Here is a 13857-nt window from a genome sequence, read left to right on the forward strand (position 1 = left end):
CGTTCAAAAATAGTAAACTACCGTAGCTACCAGCTGCAATCTTATTTTTCTTGAAAACTCTTCTCCGTTTAAGTAAGATCAGCATATGGCTTATCCAAACTATACCTTTTAATAACTCCATAAAAGCTGACTTGTTGGAGCCTTGTAAGGCACAGGTAGGGAGAAGGGCTGATACATTTGCTTCTTACACCAGGGCCTCCCTAAATGCAAAAAACCGTGCCAGCTTCGAGATACATGATAATATATATATATATATATATATATATATATATATATATATCTGATCTTTTGCCTTTTCATCCCTCTGCAAGCCTTGCATCCTGCGTTTCTACTCCAGCGATTCTGCAGCCAGATAACAGACACAATAACAATTGTCAGAACCCGTGCTCGGCCGCTGACCACCTAGAAAGCAATGTTCTCTGCTGTGAGTCCTGCCCTGCGCACAGCCGGCTGCGGTTTCTGCATGGCTTGTGCCGGACAATGTGGTGCAATCAGTTTCAAAATGCGGTGTCAGTCAGCGCTCTGGCACATGTGCAAGCTCAAAGGGGGAAAGAAGACGCGACAAGGCCGTGGTCAGTGACTGGTGGCCAGGCTGGGTGAAGTGGGGTGGAAGGAGGCACTTTGGGGCGGTGGCATTCAGGTTTCCCAGGCTCCGACAACAAGCGACCCACGGAGAGCATTCCCTTTCTTGTCCCGAAGTCACCATCCCCTCCTGCCCTTTCTGCCCCCGCCCTCCCCCTTCACCTCACCCCCACCGCGCCCGCCTTCGGTGAAAGAAAGAAACCCAAGTGCCACAAAAGGCCAAGGGTAGCTCAGTTTCAGACCCGAGGGCAACATGTGTTCAGCGAACAAGAGTGTAAGAAACACTGAATATAGCAGTTAATACTTCAGACCTACGATTTTCTGACTATAGCTTTCTTTTTAACCATGCATATTTATTGCCATTCAAAGAGATTGTGCTTGCATACCAGCAAATAGCTATTGAGAACACAGCAAATCTTAAACTGATTAAGGCACTGGAGTTTGCTAAAGATGTGGCATGCGAAGAATCATGAGAAAGCCATGGAATATTAAAAAAATATTAATAATGTCAGTTCTAATAATTCAATCTCAGATTTATTTTGGTAGAACCCTATTCCAAGTGGCGGACCCCGTCTTTTTTCTTCAGAATGAACAAAGATCATGGAACAGATTGTAACCTAGGTAAATTGCATGTCTGTTTACAATTGTATTTCACATATTCTATATATCATTTGCAAACTATTCCCCAAAGAAATATGTATCAAACTTTTGGAAAAAAAAAAAAAAAAGAAGATTCGATGACAATCTGTTTTCCTTTCATTTGGTTCAGATGCAGCAGATTTCATCTGCTGCTTCGTTCTTTGTCTGTAGTTTGAATATAGTGTCCTGTCCTGTTCGTCATTGTTTGCTTTTGTTCTCTCAGTTTTTACACTCATAAACTACGTTTCTTGAAATGATGTCACCACAATTAAGCAAAGCAAGAGAAAAGACCTTACAGAAGATTGGAGTTCACATATGCAGTGGAATCAGGAAATGCTGAACGTCTCACTTGAAGAAAAACAAAAAACAAATTGCGCCCCCCCCCACCATATTCTTTTGCTTATAGGAATATGAAATTTGCCAGTTTTAAAGACTTGCCATTGCAAAGACGTCTTAGGTTATACTTTGAGGAAACGGTTAAGCGTTGTAGCATATTTATGAACATGTTTTCATAGTCTGCACTTTTGGGATGGGGAATTATTCCCTAGTAATTAATTGCTACAACCTGTTTTAACTGTCAAAACTCAAGATTAATCTTGCACGAGCAGTTTAACCACTACAAGAACCAATGGCAGCTGCTCAGGAGTATGACTCATAGAAAACACTCAGGAAGAGCAGAGATTCTGAACTACACACTAAATGGCTCTAACAGCTCAATTCTAGCATTACTCACAATGTATTAATAGGATCTTCTTACTCCTAACGTACCACTGGAATCAGACAAAAACACTCTTATTAAGAGGAGGGATTTCTATCCCACTACAAAGAAGGGCTCTTAGATCACACTAAACACTATTGTACCCTAAATATTTAATTATTGTTTGTACTGGAATTCAAACCTTTGGGGAAAAAACACATTTCTTAAATGTCTTCAAAAATAATTATGAGAAAAACAAATCAATACCGCTGTGTTAATTTGGCAAATAGACGTGTAATAAACATGTGCAATATAGCCAATCATTGTGATTAACTGCAAGCAAGCTTGGGCATAAAAGTTGACTTTGGCTTGGAAGCTAAATACACACATTTAGAAATAAATGGTAAGGATCACTGGTGAGGCACATTTACAGAGCTTGGGAAAAGAAGCAGTTACTCAGTGAAAATGCTTTTGGCAACTCTTGACCTTTGAGTTCCTAACTTAAAGGACACACAAACAACACCATTCTCCAGCAAGTTTTCCTTGATAACCTGCTGGAAAGGGGACAGAGTATCCTGAAGCCATTTGACATGCACAATTTAGCAATTATGTGGACAGAGGAGGAATGATTCTGTTAAACCACGGGGAATTGTTGCTGTTTACAGCCTTTACACATTCATAGAAAATCTACAATCTAACACAGCCTAATCAATATCAGAATGGATTCTCCTTTCCAGCAATGAATGGTATCGCACATTCCACAGAAAAAGCAAATTTGAAAGGTTTCATGTATTTGATTCATTCTGAATGCCCCGCCCCTCAAAGAAAGAAAGAAATGAGGATGGGAGGCTATGTGGTAAGGGCATATTCACTGCTCTGTTTAAATGAGGAATAAAAATAATTGCAAGTCAAATTAATGTGATGATTTTTTTTTTTAATTCGGATTTTAAAAAGTAACATTTTTTCCAGGGGAAAAAGAACTAAGTTTCTTTAACTTTTCAACTAAAAGAAGTCATTCTTTGTTTACGTCACCCTTGATCTCGTAGCCATTTTTATTTATTTTTATTTAACTGTACGTGCAGAAGTTCGGATGCAAGACCGATAAGGCTACTGCTTTAAGTATTTCAGCCTAATTGGGGACTCTCCATTCGTTTCCTCTCTGAATAGTTTAAAGCTGTTTCCTTTTGCTTAGCTGTCTTGATATGAAAATATATTATATTTGCATTTTTCTTTTTATCAGATAAGTAGATAGAAAATCATTTTCTTCCCCTTTTAAAAAGTAAAATCATTTTCAAGCTTTCATATCCACATGAAAGTGCTGCTCGAACTTTCGCTCTCAAAGGTGAACTTTTAATGGGTTGTTCCCACAATTTCCTGCGCTCATCAATCAGATATCAATTGCAGCATGGCGGATCGGGTCCCCCTCTACCTCCATCATTCCCCACTGCCCAGGCACTGCCTGCCAAATGTTGTAGGAACTGACTTGACTAGTGACAGCAGACCCGGCAGCACCCTCAGCGTGTGCTGGTGGGTCACGGCCATCCCCACAGAGAACCCAGAACAGCTGCTCTCTAAACACAGGGACTGAAGCGCCACCAGCTTGCAGAAGACCGTCTCTCACTGTGCAATTCAACCAGCTACCCACATCTATATCTGACTTCACGGTCTGCTCGAGGACACCTACATTGCACTTGTCATGCAGACTCTAGCTTTTGCTGTTTTTTTCTTTTTTCTTTTTTTTTTAAAGGCGGGGGAGGGAGTCAAGCAATCAAAAATATGCCCATTAAAGAATGACTTGATGCCTTTAATAATCTAATTGAGGGTCTCTACATATGAAATGATCCCAGCGATAGAGGCAAAATCAAGAGATAAGGAAAGACCGGTTGGCATAGCAATTGGGTATTTGCTGCTCCAGGGATCCCAAAGTGCACTGCTTCTCTGATGTAGTCGTCAGGCAAGTGTGATTTTTCAGCATATGGGATATAGAAGGATAGGGGTCCCAGAACTAAGTCACACAAAATTGATATTCACCCACTGGGACTTAACTTTTGGAGAACTACCTGGCAAGGAAATTTATGTGAACATTCCTCACAACACAAATGATAATACAGTGGCTTTTGAACTATTTCCTTATTGTGCTTATCTCCAACAGATGTCTTTTTTGTTCATTGCATCTCTTGCACAGATATAGTAGCTGTAACCTTCTGCTTCAGAGGGACGAAGTATGACGAGTTTTCACATGCTGAGATGCTGAACAGAAGTGTGTGTGCCTCTCGTTTGATTATTTAATGCCTTAGTGGCAAGAGACAACAAACGTGACACCTTTGATAGTGTTGCTTGTATGAATTAAGAATGCCGCATTTATATTATTGTATTTTTGTTATTAAAATATTGAAGTATCATACTTTGCAGAGTGAATTTCCAGTTCTATGTTAAACACGCACACTTATACACTCACACACACACACACGCACACGTGCGCGCACCCACATGCACACACACACACACACACACAGGGCCTATCATCTGGTAATAAACAAGGTCTTGCTGAATATAAAATTATGGGTGACAGTGTGACCAAGAAGGTTACCAGGTAGACAACTGGGGCGCAAATTTCTGATGCCTCTAGATCTTAGCTTTGTGACCTTCGGAAAGTCATCAAAGCTCTCTGAACCTCAGATCCCTTAAATTGAGATAAAATAAAACCACTTTGTAGGTTTGGGGAGAGGTTTAAATGAGATGAAACATAGGAAATACCTCTTACAATGACTGGCAGCACTATCTCCTTTACATCTTTGTTAAAAGTACAACATATTCCTTCCCCACCCCCACCCCCACTCCCCAAACACTTTCTCTTCCTCATTTTATTTTTCTCTGGAATACTCTTCATTCTTAAACACACTCCATAACTTCCCTGTCTGCTTCTTTTATTGCCCGTCTTCCCCTCCCCAGAATATGATTTCATGAGGGCGGGTATTTTTTACTGTTCTGTTTATAACTCTATCCACATTACTAGAGCTCTGTAAGTATTTGTTGGTTGAGTGACTAAGTGAATACATACACTAATAATTTAATAAAAGGTTGGATGTATCGAAAATACCTGTCTGCCATCCCATGGAATTGCATGGAATACTTTGTCAGAGATTTATTGAAAAATATCTCTTTCCAGACCTTTTTGGCCAAATAGAACGCTTTCTTTCAAAAATACAACGTAAAGTTCTTATTTTTGAGCACGTGTCCTAAGGCACTGCAGATGTGAAATCTAGCACGGAAATGAGCTGTTTGTCCACTTGAGAAAACACTTTGCTTATTGAAATTGGACAGTCAGGTGTAAGAGCCTGACTGTGCTGTCTTCTGACTCACCAGAATGGCTGGCCGTCATGACCCCCAGCAAGGTGGCACTGAGACCCAGGATGTTGCAGTCCCAGTGACTGAGCCTAGAGCCACCTTCTAGTCTCTGGGATCCTGAAAACAAGCTATCTCACCTTTGGAGGGTGAGGTGAACCACTGGCACTTGGATTCCCTCATTTACAAGAATCGTGCGTTGAATCGATGCCCATTCTATTGCTACGATCACTCTCAGGAACTTTCGACATTTTATACCCTTTCAACCACATAAGCTAAGAATGGACCCTGGCAATTGTTTTGCAGTAGAGAAGGGTATGAAATCAACATGTTGTACGCCTAAAACTTACACGGTGTTGTATGTCAATTACATCTCAATAGAGCCGGGGGGGAAAAACTGGATCCCGCCTCATGTCGAATTCCATTCTATGGTGAACAGTGTCTTTTGGCAAGTTAATAGTACTTAGGGCTCACCTTTTGTAACTACCCTGAGTATTGGGAGGTCTGAGAGAGACTACCGGAAAATGGAAACAGGAGACCGTGGCAGTGCCTGGGGCCCGTAGTCCCATCTTCTTCTTCTTCTCCTCCTTTTTGTTTTAGAAGCGCGTCTACAGATTTATTAAATCGGGAAAAGCAAGTGAAAAAAATTCCTCATTTTAAATGCATCCCTTAGCATTGACTCTTCTTAATGTAGATGAATGTAAAGTAAGCCCACACTGAAAGGCATCTGATCACAATAAAGAGAGGGAAGAAAACCCTTTTTCAGGGGAGAAGGTTATAACTTACACATGTTTAGAATTACCAAGAGACCTATTTGTCCTCCTAATGTACACGGAGAAGGGTTTGTGTCATTGCTGTGCACACCGCCTTGAACGAGTCCTCTGCTCTTTTGTGAAATATCCCTGTCACTTACCTTAAGTGGGAGTGTTAGCACCTTTGCCATCTCTCTAAAAATGGGGTATGCTTCTTTCTGAGTTCAAAAAAAAAGATTGCTATAAAAGGGAGCATTAAGGAACTTAACAAAGTACTTTTTTAAAGGATCAGGCTAAGGAAGGCAATACTTCCTTAAAAGGTTTCACTTCTTATTTCCCAACTTAACAGTATGACAGAACACCCGTGGAAAGGCTCAGAGGAGAAATATGTTGAAACTCAATTACCTGTGTTAGTGAACCACCTACAGATATTTAAAAATATTCTCTTCTCACAGGTACCCAGTATGAACAAAGTGCTTTATTTGTGTCTCTCATGCCCCATTAACGTAATGAAATGCTGTATGCCTTTTTTCACAGTAGGAAGAAAGGTCCAGAAGGGTGATAAAATATCCATGCTCACCGTAAGCTAGTGGACATCACCTTTAACTGCTTCCTCGCTGCTTAGCATGCACGGAGCACCAAGCAGGCCTGGACGGCATCTCTATTTGTAACTCCCGGGGAGCCTGAAGCCGACTCGAGTTTTGATCCGGACAAGAGCCCTTTGGTCCAATTGATTTTCTGAAACTTGTGAAATCAGCAGACTAGATTTACAACACCGGGAATTCTTTAAAGATTCAATTCTCTGCATACTTTCATTGGAAATAGAAAGGTTATAGGTATGAATGCAGTCTCCCTGGATAAAGCCTCGTATTTTCGCCCGCAGATGTGGCCACTTTCACTTCACGTTCTGGGGCAGGAGCGGGGGCGGGGGGGGGAGGATGTGGTCAAATCAGAATGAATCTGTATGCTGAATATTTAGACTTAAAAAAAGTCATTCTTGGGGCTTCGGACACCAAATATTCATGGAGAGACATTCTGGCACTTTTTTCCCCCATTCATTTGTTCTAAAAATATTTTTGGAATGCCTGCTAGACACAGAAGCTTGTAGTTGGATAGTCTTGGTTCAGCTGTCGATTTTTCAAAGATTCAGTGTTGACTGCTAATTCAATTTGTGTCTGTTCAACAAGTATTAATACAATAAATCTTGAGAGAAAGTGTGAGTGAATAAGTTCCTACCGTGACACAGACGAAATATGGAAACTTATTCTCTAAATTCTCCGCTGCTGCCCTTGTCATGATGGACAGAACCAGCTGACAGCCACGTGTAATAGGTCCCTCCAACCCCTCCTTCCCTTGCCAATCCATCCTGCCCATTCTCTTCTTCTAGCACATTCTTGATCAAAATTCTTCAGCAGCTCGCCACTGCCTGCTCACAAAATCAAGTTCAATTCTTAACCCTTAGCCTCTAAGCAGCTCCACAATCTGATCCCTCTGTTCCTGTGTCCTTAACAACTCCTGCCTATTCAGCCCCAGTCATTCCCACCTTGGCACTGAACTTGTCTGGTCATCGGCTGCTTCCATGCTTCTTTGGCCTGATGCCTCTATATACCTGCTTCAGTCTCACCTTCACACCCCATTCAAGCCCCCATCCTCCACCAAGGCTTTTGAGAACAATCCTAGCTGGAACAGGCTTCATCTTCTATCCTTTCTGTGCTCTGAGAGTTTTGATGTAACACCCATTCCATTCTCAATTTGGACATTTCTTTTGTATTTGTTACTTCCCTTTCTCTACAAATAAATTCTAATATTGTGGAAAGCAAGGGATAGGTCTTTTTTTTCCCAAAAGAGTGAGAGAGAGAATGGGAGAGAGAGAGAGAGAGAGAGAGAGAGAGAGAGAGAGAATCATAAGTAGGCTCCATGCTGAACACAGAGCCCGACATGGGGCTTGAACCCACCACCATGAGATCATGACTTAAGCTGAAATCAAGAGTCATACACTTAACTGACTGAGCCACCCAGGTGCCCCAGGTCTTAATTTTATACATGTATTTGCAGCCTATTCCTCTCCTGCATCCATAGACTGAAGACATGGACGAAGCTCATTTCAAGATGAAAAACAAAACAGTCAATTGACACATAAACAAATAATTCAAAACGCTGAATGCTTCTGTTGCTTACAAATTGATTTCTCACGATACTTAGTCATTTGCTTTACTAATAAAAATGCCTTATTTATTAATCCATTTGATTGTTACAACACCTCCATTAGACAAATGTCCAGCATCAGAGAAACCAAACAAATAAATAAGTTAAATGAAATCTCCAAAGAACACAGTAAAAAGTCTCCATGAAATAGCTGAAAGTTTGATGGCCCTTTAGTTGATTGCTCAAATAGCCGTGTCTTATAGACTCGAAGTTAAAATATGGTGCATGTGTGTGCGTGTGGGAGGAAGAGAAGGATGTGCGCTCTTGTGTTGATGGAGAAGCTAGAAGCATGGAGAATAAAACAATGCAGCCTGAAAGCTGCAGACCAGCAGGCGATGATATAGATGGACAAGTGCTGTCCTTGTAATTTAGACCACCTAAGTGTTGGGAAGGAGCTACATGCAAACCGGTATTTTATACTGAGGAGCCTGACTGAGCAGAGGTTATGGGCTATGTCACGGGGCTTTAGGCTCAATGTGCAGGAAAGCACTCTAGAATTCAGGCAGGGAGCCAAAATAAAGGGAAGAACATAACATATGAGGCGCAGTAGACTAATTCCAAGAGCAGGGAACGTAGCAGGGAAGTGTTTCAATAGTCCAGGTCAAAAGTCTATTTCAAGACAGTGCAAGAAGAAATAAAGTGAAAGAGAAAACCAGAACAAAAACGAAATAGGCCATAAGAGAAAGGGGAGCATTTGGTAACCAAAACGATTTGCCAAATACAATGCCAAAGGGAACACACGATTAAATTAAATAACCAATTGATCGATCAGAATCTTAAACCGTTTAGTATTCATTTACTTGGAAAAGCTCAGCCTAGTGGTGAAAATAACGCATGATTGTCACTTACAACAATGTGTTTGTTAGACTTGTTTATAATATTCTCTAGGAACATAGACAGGGAGATGATAATTCTCCTTGGGGATTTAAGGACTGCTTCATACACATATCAACTTGATTTCTGTATCCATAAATGGACGGAAGTTTTTTTTTTTTAATTATTTATTTTTGAGAGAGAGACAGAGACAGAGTGCGAGACGGGGAGGAACAGAGAAAGAGGGAGACACAGACTCCGAAGCAGGCTCCAGGCTGAGCTGTCAGCACAGAGCTGACACGAGGCTCCAACCCACGAACCGTGAGATCATGACCTGAGCCGAAGTCAGACGCTTAACCAACTGAGCCACCCAAGCTCCCCATAAATGGACAGAAGGTGATTAATGAATTTATGCTCAAAGGCCTGTGAGCAAGAGTCCAGGACAACCCAGAAAAACACTGCCTGACAGAAATATAATGCAAGCTGTGTGTATAACTTTATATTTTTAAGGAAACGTACCAAAAAAGAAAAATACAGCTGGAGTTAATTTCACCATTTTAACATACAATCTATATGAAACAATATTAATGATCTCTTTACATCATTTTTGAGAGGCACTACAAAGTCTTTGAAATTCCAAGTGGCGTTTTCACTTACAATACACTTCACTTCAGACTAGCCATATTTAAGGGCTCATGGCCATATGTGGGCAGGGGCTGCTGGCTGCTATATTGGACAACACATTTCTGGAAGATAGCAAGAGATCAGATAAGACTGGAGCTTAATTCTGAGTCTTGGCAGGAAATAATGATGTTGAAAGGCCTCCCTTCCACGTCACGGATTTTTAATTTTGTCTTTTGGGCCACTAAGGAGCCTGAGTGTGTGTGCATGTGTGTTTGTATGTGCGATTACCAGGGGTGAGGGGGTGACATGAAAAGTTTATACTGCGAAAAACTAAGTTTGGCTAAAGCTCTCACATAAATTGAGCATCGACACTGGTCCAGACAAACCATGGGAAATGAAAAAGGTCAAAAGGTTTTGCACACGTACAAAAGTGTGCAATGTAGATAGGTGGGTTGTTTGCACAACAGCGAAGATCAGGGACAAAATCTTAACTAGATAGTAACATTGTTGTGCCTTGTAATGAGAATTTTGAAAGCTAAAAAAGAATCCTAGGGGAAAAAGGACATGAGAAGAAACTTGGGAAGATGAGCAGTGACTGGGGTTAGACATATGGATGGGAATGAAAAAGAGAAATTGACCTAAGTTTGCCAGATAAACATAGGATGCCCAGTTAAATTGGGACTTTATATAAAAGTCAGTTTTAGAGGGATATAAGTATGTTTCAAATATTGTGTAATTATACTAAAAATATATCGGTGGTTTGTCTGACATTCACAACTCTTTAATACTCAGGCAAAATCATGAAAGCTGGGATTAGAGGTTCATATTAAAAAATCCATGAAGAGAATTTCTTAATCAGTTCATGTACATTATCACATTTAATTTTAAAGCAGAATTAGGCAGTAATCCCTTTGTATTATCATCCCTAATTTAAAGATGAGGGAAACTAGTTCTTAATTTAAGTAACATGTCAGAGGTCACATAGCTAGTAAATGACAAAGCCAGTACCTGAATCTAGGTATGTTTTTCTACCATAAAAATGTTTATTCCAGGGATAAATAATAGTGCAAAAGATGGGTTAGAAGTTTGCGAGGGGCATAGAAGTTGATGATATCTGAGCTCCTTTGTGACTCAAAGATTCAGAATCCACTTCCGGCAAAGATGTACTGGATCCCAGCTAAGAGCAGCCCAACCCTTCTGCCGAGAAGAACTAGAAAATCTGGACAAAATGTGGAACCAGTGAGCCACCCAGGAAGCCAACACTTAATAAGCCAAGATCTTGGAAATGGAAATCCATTAAAGTGAGTCCACACGGGCTCTGCTGTTTCACTGCAGGTATTTGCTTCTTAGGCAAGGTGAGCTGAGAGACCGCCTTTAAGATAAAGTAGCAGCTAAGAAGCTGAGATGCTGAGCAAAGCTTCAAGTGGTCCCATGGAATTGAGAAAATAATATATATTTAGATCTATCATTGTGGTCAAGATTGACAAATCAGGGGTGCCTGGGTGGCTCAGTCCGTTAAGCATCCCATCTCGGCTCAGATCATGATCTTGTGGTTCATGGGTTGGAGCCCCACATCACGCTCTGTGCTGACAGCCGAGACTCAAGCCTATTTCAGAGTCTGTGTCTTTCTCTCTGCCTTTCCACCACTCTCACTCTGTCTCTCTCGCTCTCAGGAAAATAAATCAAACATTAAAAAAATTAAAGAAAAAGAGGTTGACAAATCAAGATTCTAGAGAGACAAAGGGGCGACATTCTATGTTGCTTTTTCTTTCAAAACATTTGCCTATTTCTAAGTGGTGACCAAGTGAGAAGAAAATGATCAGAGCTATTGGCAGTCTCACAGTGCTCAGGAGACAAAATTTGGAGTCTACGAGAAGCCAAGGGGAATATATTGAAGAACAACCCAGACTTTTACTTGGAAAACCTGAAAGACTATACCTTAGATGTAAGGTTGGCTTGAAAATGAACCAGCACTCACTAAATTCAGTGTCAAATCAGATCAATTCCAAACCAGACTGAAGTAAAAAAAAATTATACTAATAGCTTCCAAAAGCAAAAATAAATGATCTTGGGGGAAAGAACCTTCATCCCAAGCCTCAACCATATTTAATATCACATTTTCTAACAAAATTTTACCAAAAATCTTTAGACAGACCAGTAAATGAGACCAAAATAAAGACAAAAAAGGAACAATAAAAGAAGATCCACAGATGATCAAGATATTGGGGTTATTAAGTACACACGATAAAAAACTGTGATTAATATGATAAAATATATGACAAAATGGAAAAATTCCAAAGGGAAATTGAACTCATATGAAGACTCAAATGTCAGTTCTAGAAAAAATCAATAATGAAAAACAATGATATTGACATGATATTGATAGTAGGTAAGACACTGGTGAAATGAAGAAATATTAAGTAGAAAGAGATTAGTAGAGGATATCAGACTGAAGTGCAGAGAGGAAAACCTACAAGGAATATTGCAATTAGGATAAGAAATGTATAGGGCATGAAAATATACATGTAACTTGAATCACGGAAGAAAAGGAGAGACAAAATTTGACAGAGTAACATTTAAGAGATGGCCTTTGAGAATTTTTCAAAATCAAATAACTTAATAATTGTTCTAGAAGCAGTATAAATCCTAAACAGGATTATAAAAAATACAAATCCAGTAAAAGCTGTTGAACCCCAAATAAATATTAGAAGTACACAGAAGAGGAAAAAGGGAGAAAGATCACCTTCAAAAGAGCAAAAATAAGACTAAAAGCTAACTTATCAACTCAAAAATTGAATCTATGAATAAAGGTTTTAAAAAATGTACTTTTATCAGAATTGTATAGCCAGCAAAAACAGCCTTAAAACTGAAAATGAAGGAGAATCTGGGTGGCTGAGTCAGGTGAGCATTCAACTTTTGATTTCTGCTCAGCTTATGAGGTTCTTGGATGGAGCCCCAGGTCCAAACCATGCTCGGCATGGAGGCTGCTTATGCTTCTCTCTCTCTCTCTGTCTGTTTCTCTCTCTTTCTCTCTCTCTCTCTCTCTCCCTGCCCCCCATCTCCTCCCCTGCCCACATGCACTTTCTCTCTCTCTCTCTCTGTAAAAAATACAAATAAAAGTAAATAAAAAAATAAAGGTGAAATTAAATCATTATCAGAAAAAGGATTTTTTTTTTTTTTAGCTTGTAGACTTGAACAAAAAGACCAAAAATGCTCAAAAAAAATCTGCGGACCGAACGCAAATGATCTCAGATGATTATGTGGAAATGCAAGAAGACATAAGGGTAAAAATGGTGGTAAGTCTAAATGCATATTTGCTATAAACATAATTATAATGTCTTCTGTGGTTTAATAGTCACATACAATTAAAATAACTAATTAAAAATGGCAGGAAGGGATAAATTGCCATAATGTGTGTTCAAGTCTGTGAAATTGGAAAATTTTGGTTTAAGATAGACTGTAATATTTCTTTGTTTTAAGCTTTTTAATGTTTACTTATTTTTGAGAGAGAGAGAGAGAGAGAGAGAGAGAGAGAGAGACAGCAAGTGGGGGAGGGGCAGAGAGAGAGGGAGACACAGAATGTGAAACAGGCTCCAGGCTCTGAGCTGTGAGGGCAGAGCCCAACGTAGGACTTGAACTCGCCAATGGTGAGATCATGACCTGAGCTGAAGTCAGATGCTTAACTGAATGAGCCACTCAGGCACCCCTTTAATATTTCTAGGATAAATTATTATGTATTTAGGAAAACTAAGACATCATAATAAGGATCTGTGCAATTAACAGCTTATAGAAAAAAATAAAAGAATGACAAAAAATAAATACAGTATTAGTTATGACAAGAACAGACAATAAGAGATATTCTGATTGGGGAGGAAGAAATAAACCTATCTTAGTTTATAGATGAAAGAATCAACCAAAAAAAAAAACCTCCTGGAATTAATAAGAGGTTATAGCAAGTTTGCAGGACACAAAGTTAATGCAGGAGAGTCAATCAGTTTCCTATATATTTGCAATGAAAAAATAGAATTTGTTATTAAAAATACATTTCCAGTGTGCCTGAGTGGCTCAGTAGGTTGAGCGTCTGATTTTGGTTCAGGTCATGATCTCACAGTTCATGGGTCTGAGCCCCGCGTCGGGCTCTTTGCTCACAGCTCAGAGCCTGGAACCTGCCTAGGATTCTATGTCCTCCTCTCTCTCTGC

This window comes from Panthera pardus, unplaced genomic scaffold (genome assembly GCF_024362965.1).
Source record: "Panthera pardus isolate Hobbes unplaced genomic scaffold, ASM2436296v1 HiC_scaffold_25, whole genome shotgun sequence".
NCBI classification, from domain to species: Eukaryota; Metazoa; Chordata; class Mammalia; order Carnivora; family Felidae; genus Panthera; species Panthera pardus.